Raw genomic sequence first — 11,083 nt, 5'->3', positions numbered from 1 at the left:
AATTGGTGCAGCCAGTCTGGAAAGCAGTATGGAGATTCCTTAGAAAACTGGGAATGGAACTACCATTTTATCCAGCTATCACACTCCAAAGGACTTAAAATCAGCATACCACAGTGACACAGCCACATCAATGTTTATAGCAGCTCAATTCACAATAGCTAGATTGTGGAACCAACATAGATGCCCTTCAATAGATGAATGGATAAAGAAACTGTGGTATATATACACAATGGAATATTATTCAGTCATAAAGAAGAATAGAATTATGGCATTTTTAGGTAAATGGATGGAGTTGGAGAATATCATGCTAAGTGAAATAAGCCAATCCCCCAAAGCCAAAGGCCAAATGATTTCTCTAATAAACGGATGATGATATATAACAGAGGGTGGGAGGGAGGCAAGAATGGAGGAAGGATGGATTCTATAGAGTAAAATGAGGGGTGGAGAAGAGGGGAAGGAAAAATAATAGAATGAGACAAGCATCATTGCCCTATGTATATGTATGATTACACAAATGGTGTAACTCCACTTGTGTACAACACAAGAAATGATAGTTGTACCCCATTTGTGTTCAATGAATCAAAATTTAAAAAAAAGAAAATTCAATGATTATTCCAGTGGGTCCAACAAGCAAGTAATAGGTATGTCAGAGATTTAGAATAGAGAAAATATAGGCAAGAAAATAACCAGATTTATCAGAACTGAAAGATAGGAGTTTCCAATTCAAAACAGCTCATTCGGGGCTGGGGAGGTAGCTCAGTCGGTAGAGTGCTTGCCTTGTAAGCACAAGGCCCTGGGTTCAATCCCCAGCACCCTCCCCCCCAAAAACAAAAAACAAAAAAACAAAAAAACCCCTGGCTCATTCAGGATTCAATCCAATGTGTGAAGAATGGCTCTTGGAAGGCACATGAGCATGAACTTTCAGAAAACAAAGAAAGAAAAGGTACTTTGTTTTACTTTTGCAGTGCTGGGGATGAATCTAGAGACTGCGAATCAGTAAATGCTTCACCTCTAAGCTACACCCCAACTCAACAAGAGTTTTTTAAATCCCATAAATAAAAATCAGGTAGCAGAAAAAGCATCAAAAATCAGAATAGCAACAACAGATGTTACAGAAACAGTGGTGCAGTCCTTTAAAATTGAGAAGGAAAATAATCCCCAGTGTGAATTCTATCATCTAGTCTAAGCATTGTGTCCCCTCCAACTCCTAATGTTCCCTTCACCCCAAAGTGATAATGTTAGGTGGTGAAGATTTTGGAACCTTCATGAGGGTGGAACCTTCTTCTCTTAACCCTGGTCCTTTGCATAGGATGCATGATTCACCACTTTTTGCCATAATCCTTACACAAAATCCAGCTTTTTGAAGTATTTACATACATAAAACAGAATGGAAGAGTGGAAAGGAAGGAAGAAAAAGAGGAGAAGAGAGGGTATGATAGATAATCTTGGTTGCCAAATTAACCCGATTGAGAGATGCCTAGAAAATTAGGAAAGCACACTTCTGGGCGTGCCTGTGAGGTTGTCTCCAGAGATGATTTGCATGTGGGTCAGCCAACTGGGAGGGAGACCTGCCCTGAATGTGGGCAGCCCCTACCAGTTGACTGGGGACTCAGATGGTATAAAAAACAGAAGGGGAAGCTTGTCATTGTGCATAAGCCTGATTCTTCTTGAGCAGGTGCATCAGACATTAGCTTCTTCAAATGCTCAATGTAAACTTGTAACAACAACTCTCCAGGGACCTTTTAGGAAGACCTTTAGGCTCAGATGGGCTGCACTATTGTCCCTCTTGTTCTGAGACTAGAACTGAGCAGCTACTGGTTTCTCTGGCTCTCTGCCTACTGATGGCCACTGTGGGACAACCCAGCCTCAGACCATGTGAGTCAATGAGAAACCCTTTATATAATTACATAGACATCCTATGGTCCTGTTGCTCTAGTGAATCCTGATTAATACAGAGAGAAAAGGGGAAGAAAAGGAGGAGAGAGAGGGACCTGATAAATTGGTTCATATTAAGCTAATTATGATCCATTACAGTTTAGGGATTTCCCTTTCCCAAGAGCATTCACATTTTGAAAAGTGGCAAGAAACACCATTTACACTTTAACCCACAGAAATGATTCAGGCCCTGCAATGAGTAAATGGGGGCTGTGTGTAGCCACATAATCTGGGGAGATTACCCAGCATTGAAAGCCACAAGCAGAAGAATGTAAAGATGCTGGCTGACTCGCTGGAGAAAGTGAGAGAAGAGCACAGTGAAGACTGCTTTCTTGGAGCTGGGGATGTAACTCGGTAATAGAGTGACTACTGGTATGTGCAAGGCCCCAGGTTAACTCCCCACCACTGAGAGAGAGAGAGAGAGAGAGAGAGAGAGAGAGAGAGAGAGAGAGAGAGAGAGAGAGAGAGAATGAGAGAATTGCTTTGTTAACCTACAGATTCCTAGAGACCCCAAGTCTGTTGTGGAGAATATTGAAATAAAGGATCTCACCATGAGCTTGGTAAGCCCCTAGCCTGACCAGGGAAGAGATGGGGTGCAAACAGGAATAAAGCTGGAAACAGTGTCTTGTGTTTATTAGTTTTGGGGTGGTAGGTACCTATCAGGAAAGATTGGAACATTCAAACTGAGAACACCATCTCCAACATGGAACCCTGCCTGAGGATAATTCTGAGTCCTTGATGAATCATGCATCTTATGCAAAGGACCAGGGTATGAGAAGTATGCTCAGATGTTGTTTGTGGCAGTGTTGATGGGTATCTCCTCACAGAAAGTAACAGTGAATGAACCTGTTTATACCCTTTGATGTAGTTGTTTCACTTCTGGTACTGTATCTTGAAGCAATAAATTTGGAATATAGATTTTTCCTATGGAAGTATTATTTGTAATGTGAAGGAATAAGAAAAAAAACCTGGTTTACATATTTGCTTCTCTTCTTATGGGCATTTTTTATAACAATGTAATTATAAATATATATATATATATATATATATATATATATATATACATTTACATAGTTTTTGTTCATTGGAAATGTTATATGGTATTAAAATATTTATAAAGAATTTGATAACATGGAGATATTATGTTATAATGCTAGTGGAAAAATAAAGTTTTACCTGTTATTATCACAACCTGTATTTTTAAAAACTGTAGCAGTTACTCCTTATCTATGGAAGATAGGTTCTACTACCACTGGATGACTGGAAATAGTAACTGTATCAATCAGCTTTGGATTCCTGTAACAAAATACTAAAGACAATCAACTTAAAATAGGAAGCATTTATTTTGGTTCACAGTTTGGGGGGTTTTAATCCATGGTCAAAGGGTCTGTTGCTTTTAGGCCTGTGGTGAGGCAGCACAACATGGTGGGAGTGCATGGCAGAGAAGGCTGCTCATCACTCCATGGCAGTTGGGAAGTAAAGAGGTGGGGGAAGGGGTCAGGGTCCCAGTAATCCCTTCAAGAACATATCCCTGCGATCAAACTTCTTTCCCCTACGCCCTACCTCCTAAAGGTTCTAACACCTCCTAAATAGTATCACCATGGTGACTAAGCATGAAATAGGTGGCCCTTGAGAGACAAAATCCAAATTAGAGCTAATAAAAATAAAACAATCATAACAATATACTGTAATAAATGCTACATGAATGTGATCTCTCTTTCAAAATATCTTCTTTCAATTTTACCTTTTCACTTAAAGGACACACTTAATGCTTCTTCTTAGCATATCCAAATTGTCAGCATCACTACTCTTGCACATGGGGCAATTAAGTCAGAAAAGGTTACATGAACATGTACACTGACACTATGACCTCTGACCTGGTCATCCATATAGCATCTAAGTGACTAACAGGAAGGTAGCGTGGATGTTCTGGACAAAGGATGATTCTTCCTTGAGCAGGGATGGAGCAGCTGGAGCAAGAGTTCATCACACTATTCAGAAGAGCATGCAGTTTAAAACTTAGGAATTGTTTGTTTCTGGAATTTTACATTTAATAGTTTTAGACTATTGGCTGCAGGTAATTGTAAAAAGTGCAATCTAGGCAAAGGGAGGACTATGGTACATTAGATGATAAAAAATAAAGCTGAAAACAATACATGAAATATTAACAGTAGTAGGAATAGAAGTAATTTATTACCTTTTTATATTGTTCCAATTTTATGTAATGAACATGTATTGCTTTTTAATGGAAGATAAAATAAATGCTTGTAAGGAAAACTCCTATAACATCAATAGATTTGAATCTTTAAAAATCAGGTCAAGAATATATAACCTCTTTAAAGATATCCCAGAATTCTAAATGCCTCATATCATTTTAGCTACTTTTGTTTCCAAGCACTATATCAAATATTGAATTTTTTAAGAGTTAAAAAAATTAAATGATCGTCATATCTACCTACAGAGTGATTGGATTTCAAGTTAAACTATGCATTCTCTGCTAGAGATCTCCAGCTTATTCCAAGTGATTCATGAAGTCACTATACCATTTTTAAGTGACTTGATTAAGATTTTTATTGGATTTCCTCCAAGGTACATAGCAGTCATAATTAACAAACCCAACTGTCATTCAAACCAGAATACATCAAACCCAAAGGCCACAGAGTGTGTTCGCAGACAGTCCCGTGCCTGTCTCCCTGAAAGCAAGATACTGCCAGGAAAGAGGAAGACTTATAAATATTGCATTCTGGAACACTGACGTTGACCTACACTGTCTGACAGTAATAGTAGAACAGAGTGATCTAACATATCCTACTAAAATTTCTTTTCCCAGAGGCAGCCAAGCTTCAGGCCTTGAGCAGCATTGACAATTCTGAAAGGTCTCATATCTATTGTTACTGTTTTCTTGTCACATAGAAAAGGCCAGATGGCCTTTATCCTGTCCTACCCATTTAATTGGTTGTTTAAGATCAGGTCTAGATTGAACATATTCTTCCTTAAGCCACAGAGATTTCCCAAGTTCTCATCAGCTCTTACATGTGACCTCCTCTTTACCTTTTTTAATGTATTTTTCACTTCCACCTATGCAGAAGAGTTCTAAAAACACTTGTATCATACCTTCCAAATGCACGGATTTCATTGATTACCAACAAGGATTTTGAAAGCAGATGTTCTGGGAGAGGCTGAGAGCAGTTCACTTTCTAGTAACTAATACTGTCCAGAACCACAAGATGGAGCTTTAGCTACAGCAAAGGTGGTTAAATTCCATGGATTGTGGGGAGCTCTGGATTGGTGGGAAAGACTCACTCAATGTTTGGTGCTATTGATAGAAACGACAGCCCCCATCCTGATTCCATGCTATTTTATAAAACAGGTTCTTAATTTATTACTAGGTGATTCAAACATGCTAACAAATAGGACACCAACACTATAGAAAAGTAGATCTGCAAACAGGTATTTTTTACACAGCTGTTCTGGGCAGCAGCATTTTTCCTTATAAACATTGTTTAAATGGAGGGAAATAAGCCACATTTTTCAATGATTTGTTCTATAAATCCCCAAGAAGATATTTTTCACTGCACTTTCCAAAATGGTTTGGTTTGTCCCATTAACAGGCAAGAAATACATGGTTCCTTATATCCTGATTCAATAGAAAAGCACTTAATTCAAGATCTCAAGGGTGAAGGTAATCTAGGGGCTCTCAGGCAGCACTCTGTTTTCACTGGTGCAAAAAAAGGATTTTCCTGAATGAACTTAGTAGAGTGCTGTGGTAACATATGTCGCAATGTTCAGGTGGGCATTGGCTGGAGGTCTAGCACATGTTCACTTGGTCCTGGAGAAACCCAGCAGTCAGCAGAGGATGAACCAGGCCTCCAGGGAGCTTCCAGGTGGGGAATGGAGCAGTGGTCACTTCTCCAGGTAAAGGGGACAGCGGAAGTCCTGTAGAGCCTGAACTTACATTTCCATTCTCACTATCCTTCCCTGGCACCAGAAAGCATCTGGGCACACGAAAGAGGCACAGCAAGAAATTCTGATTTCTAGATTTGTGGTATAAGCTGGATATGGATATGTTTTTAAACTTCCCTTAAGTGACTATAGTGTGCAAAAATGTGTAAGGAACCATTGGGTTGGTGAGCTAACAAGAGAGAAGGTGCTAGAGGTAAAGACACGCCCGTTGGCCCTCTTCCCTTCATTTGGCATTTTGAGTGATTATGTGACAAACTGTCAGATGGCACTTTGGACCCTCTGAAAGGCCACAAGTGGATGGGATTTGTATTAGTGGCTGGGGTCATTAGAGACAGGGAAGTTCATTTCAGTAGGAAGCACTGAATGTGGTACACAGGAAGGGCAGAAATAAAGCCAGCAGCTGGACTCTGCCCTGGGCCATGTGTCTGTGTTTATGCTATTTCATTTAATCTCATCACCCTCCTGCAAGGGGTTACCCAATCCATTCCTGATAAAAATACTTTTGTCATAATGACTATCTGCTTTGTCCCACAGGAAATAAAGAAAGTGGTGAGAATTCTATGTTGTAGACAGCAAGCCCAGCATGAAGTGTCAGAAGGCCCGGAAAATAGACTGGAAGCAACTGAGAACAGCACTGGCAAAGGGTTCCTGGTTCCAGCAATCTGTGGCTCAGGTTGCGCTGCCACAGGAGGAACTGGAGACTGGTGAGCACCCCACATGCCTTGCACCCATGCTTAGGTCTTAGTGATATTATCCCATTTTACAGATGAAGAAACTGCGGTTCAGAGAGGTTAAATAACTCTCCCAAGGCCTCACAGTGAGAGTAGAGCCAGAATGTGGCCCCTGGTTCCTCATGATGCTGCACGCCCTCCTTTCACTCTCTCTGAAGCCTTTCTGTTTCCATCTGGAACCTTTGCTTTGTAGCACATGCTTAGCATCCTCAATCGCCTTCTAGAAGTCTCTCCCACCTGCAGGCAACACCTGGAACTGACTCTTGCTGAGCGTCTTTGCTCTGCCATTCTCTAAATTCTCTGAGAGGAGTATCTCCCAAGTCACAGGGCTCAGCAGTAGGGCCAGTCTCTCCTGTTCCCCAAACTGGTTTCTAAGGAACCCTAGCTTCCTCACTCAACATCCTCTGCTCACAGCACCACCATCCAGTTTCCCTGGCCCTTTGGCAACTCTCCTCACTCCCACGCATTTCTGGAAGATGTGCATCCCTGGCTCCTGCCCTCTCTGCCTATGGAACCTGAGACCACTCACCACTGACAATGACAGAACAGCTCTTTGTTCCACAGCTTCCCAGGCCCTGAACTCCAGTGACCTGGATCCCTGTCAGTTGCCCACATCATCCTGATCCCTTCTAATTCCCTGTAGGGAACTCTGCTGTTCCTGCTCAGATTCTTTAAACCAGTGATTCTCAAATCTTAGAATATATTGGAATCTTTCAGATGGTGTTTGTAAACTCACAAATATTCTGATTTTTCAGGTATGGGTTAGGGCCCATGAATGCATATTTCTAAGAAATACCCAAGGATGCTATTGCTGTGATGGGGCCACACTTGAGAAGCACTACTCAGCCCTGACTGCTTATTGATACCACTTGGGAAGCTTTAGAAGCCAGATAGATCCCTGCTCTCCCTTAGACTAATCTAGGCATTTCTGCATTTGGTAAGCTCCCCAGGGATTCTGACCAACAGCCAGGATGGCATCTATTGCCCAATGATCTTCACACCTCCTCTCTTTCTTAGGTCTCTGCTGAATACTTTAACCTTCCTTGCTTCACCTACAAAAATTGCAATCCAGTGATCTGCTGTTTTCACTGCTAAACCTGAGCTGCTGAACACACGATCGTGCAGATTTGGACCATTGCAAGTGTAGTCTGCTGGGTATTCCATGGTGCTCAACAGCCCTTTGAGGTTCCTCATCAGCCTTCCTTTTCATGGGCCTGATGTGCAGATACAGGATGGTCTTGGCTCACTCCACCAGGGAACAGAGCTGCTGAGTCAGTGATCCTGATCTGTAAGGATGAGAGACAGTAACATGTGTTAAGTGTTCAGTGCAGTGCCAGGCACAAAGGAAACTCATCTCTGGTCTTACTGTTTTGTCTTTTTTGCTCATTATTCAAATTGTTCAAATTGGCAAATAAAAATTGTGTATACTCGTGGTGTACAAAATACTGTTTAAAGTACATAATGAAGCTGTTTATTACACATGCATCCCCTCTCATACTATTTTTTGTGGTATGACTATTCAAAATTCACTCTTTTAGCAGTTTTCAAGTATAAGTTACTAACTAAAATAGTTCTCCCTTATAGGAGGTTTCACTTTCTGCAGTTTCAGTTAACTTTGGACAATGGTGGTCCAAAAATATTAAATAGAAAATCCCAGAAATAAGCAATGCATCGATTTAAATTGCACACCATTATGAGTAGCATGGTGAAATCTCTTTATGTCCTCACACAGGATGTGAGTTATCCCTTTATCCTGTGTATCTACACTGTATATATTGCCTGCCCATTAGTCACTTAGTAGCCATCTCAGTTATCAGATACATCAGGGTAGACCATGCCTATGTTCATTACTTAGTTTACTTAATAATGGATCCTAAGCACAATAACAGAGATGCTGACAATTCTATTACAATGTATTGTCATAATCATCCTACATCATTATTAGTTATTTTTGTTACTCTCTTACTGTGCCTAATTTGTAAATTAAACTTTTTCATGGGGTTGTTTGCACAGGAAGAAACATAGTGTATATAGGGCTCAGTACTAACTTCAGTTTCAGGAATCCCTGGGACATTTTAGGGCATCTTGGAACATATCACCAAGGGATAAGAGGGGCTCTAGCACAGTTGCCAAGTTATAAGACACTTCTCTTGTATTTATTACTCTTTTAAGCTGAAATTTTAAATCCTTAAAAATTGTAATCCTCTCTTCCCCCCTAACTCCCACCAGCTGGTGAGTCTGGAAAAAAGAAGGAGTACATGAGTACATGGCCCAGTCCATCTCTCTCTGTCTCTTCGCAGTTCTGATTCCAAAGAAGTTAAAATATACACATCCACCCATGGGGGCACACAGGAAGTGAGTTTTCTCTGACACAGGGAGCTGTGATTTACAGCTGGTCCTTTACCTGGTGGGGAAGTTCAGTGTTGGAGTCAGGGAAGGGGTGAATAGGAAGAAGAGAGTGAGAGAAAAGACCCTGCCCCTAGATGAACCCTGCTCTGGCACCAGCCCTCTCATCCTCCATGAGATCCCTACGTTGCTGGCTCCTTATTTCTATTGGTTCCAAATATGGTGGCTAGGAACACACAGGTGTGATTGTGTTTTCCAGAATCTATGGAATCTGCATTTCTGGGTATCCCCTCTAAGGTTAATTTTCACTTTGTGCCCTGGATCCATCCCTCTTCCTTCCTAAGGGATTTTCCTTTTAAAAACTGCTTGCCCACTTCTTCTCAGGCTTTTTGCAAGTCTTTTTCCTCTTGCTTCAAGTCAGGGGTCCCCTCAGGAGTGTCTGTCCTCTGCTTCTCCAACTCCCCAACCTTTCCTCACATGTGGCCTCCTCCATAGCCTGACATCATCTTCTCTGAGGCTCACCCATCCTGTTGCTGGGCACCAGTCTGCCTGTGGGTCTCAGAGACAACCAGAGCCCCAAACTTGCCGTCTTCAATTCCCACTCACATAAGAAACCAAACAGTTCACGTGCCCCATCACCCACTTCAGTGTAGGGAGGGATCTGGAGTTCTTCATAACCAGCCATCCAACTAGCCATCTGAACTCATCTTCTGCTGCCTCCATATATACTTTATGCCAAGTAAGAGGAGCCCCTGTGGTTTACCGGCAGGTCAATATCTTTGAGGCCATCGTACTGTGCTCAGGGGGTTTGCTTTGCCCAGCCTGACCTTCCTCAGACATCCTGGAGACTCTGCCTGCCATCCCTTCTGATTTGGAACTTCCCTAGACTGGGATGGTTGCCCCCTTAGTATTCCAATAACACCAACGTGCATGGACACACATATTACTTAAAGCATTACATCATAGCCAGCTGTTCCCAAGGCATCACAAACTCCCTTTCTTCCCTTAGAGGTTGAGTTCCTCTCAAGGAACTTTGTCATTGGAGATACTCCATCTCCAGTGACCAGACACAGAGTTTGGCACTAGGCAGTTGCTCAACAATATCTTGGTCTCACCAGTGTTTAGGCTGCACTCCAGGGACTGAAGTCCAGATGGGCATAGTGCATGACTCTGGCTCTTCAATTAGCAGTTGAGTGACCTTGGTAATCATGTCTGTATCCATAAAATGGGATGTTCACTTTAAATGCATTAGTCCTTTTCAAGTGTTAACTAGTGGCTGGCACTCAGTAAATAGTTTTGCTAAGCTATGGTCTATTATCTATAAGGATATGTTTATGAAGGCATGACAAGGAAGGAGAGATGACTTTGTTCTGTGGATTGAGTAGAGGGCACAGGGGAAGCAGAGGGAGAGGAAAGGACAAGGAAGAGAAGTTATGGCTTGGATCTTGAATGTTCTCTGAAGGCTCATGTGTTCAAGGCTGGGTTCCTAGTCTATGACACTTTTGGGATTTTTTTGAACCTTTAGGAGATGGGCCTAGTGGGAAGAAGTTAGGTCACTGGGGGTGTGCCCTTGAAGGGGACTCTGATCCCTCCCTGTCTGTCTCTTTTCACTTCCCATGTGGTATGTTTAGCAGCCTCCTCCACCACGGGCTTCTTCCATGATGTACCATGGTACCACAGGCCCGGAGCAACAGGACCATGTGATCATTGTCTGAACTTCTGAAACCATGAGCCAAAATAAACCTTTTCTCCTTTTCAGTTATCACATCAAATATTTTGTCACAGTAACAGAAAACTGACTAAAATAAGAGGTAAGGTGAACTTTGGGAAAATGGATAAATAACTTATTTTTGTGTAATCAAGACAAGGAGAAACTCCAATTTCTTCTTCCCAAAGTAATATGTGTGAGTGTGTAAAAATGGCAGTTTGTCCTCTGGGCTTTTTGGTATCAGAAATTTGAGCATGACTGTAAAAGGATATGGCTTGTTATTTATCTACTTTAAATCTAGAGTCCTCATTTATAAATCACAGATTATAGGGCCTCTTTTAAGAATTAATTTAATTCACAGGATTTTTTTCAACCTCTCTCTGAAAAGTATTATGTAAGG

At 41.5% G+C, this 11,083-nt stretch overlaps 1 non-coding gene across 1 annotated transcript; it reads left to right on the top strand.

The window, feature by feature from the left end:
* Window positions 1-745: 745 nt before the first annotated feature.
* Trnat-ugu (transfer RNA threonine (anticodon UGU)) lies at window positions 746-821 on the top strand. The gene has a single exon. It is a non-coding gene; the product is annotated as a tRNA-Thr (tRNA).
* The last annotated feature ends 10,262 nt before the right edge of the window (window positions 822-11,083 follow it).

Source organism: Sciurus carolinensis, chromosome 15 (genome assembly GCF_902686445.1).
Source record: "Sciurus carolinensis chromosome 15, mSciCar1.2, whole genome shotgun sequence".
Taxonomy (NCBI): Eukaryota; Metazoa; Chordata; class Mammalia; order Rodentia; family Sciuridae; genus Sciurus; species Sciurus carolinensis.
This window is presented reverse-complemented; position numbering and strand designations above follow the sequence as displayed.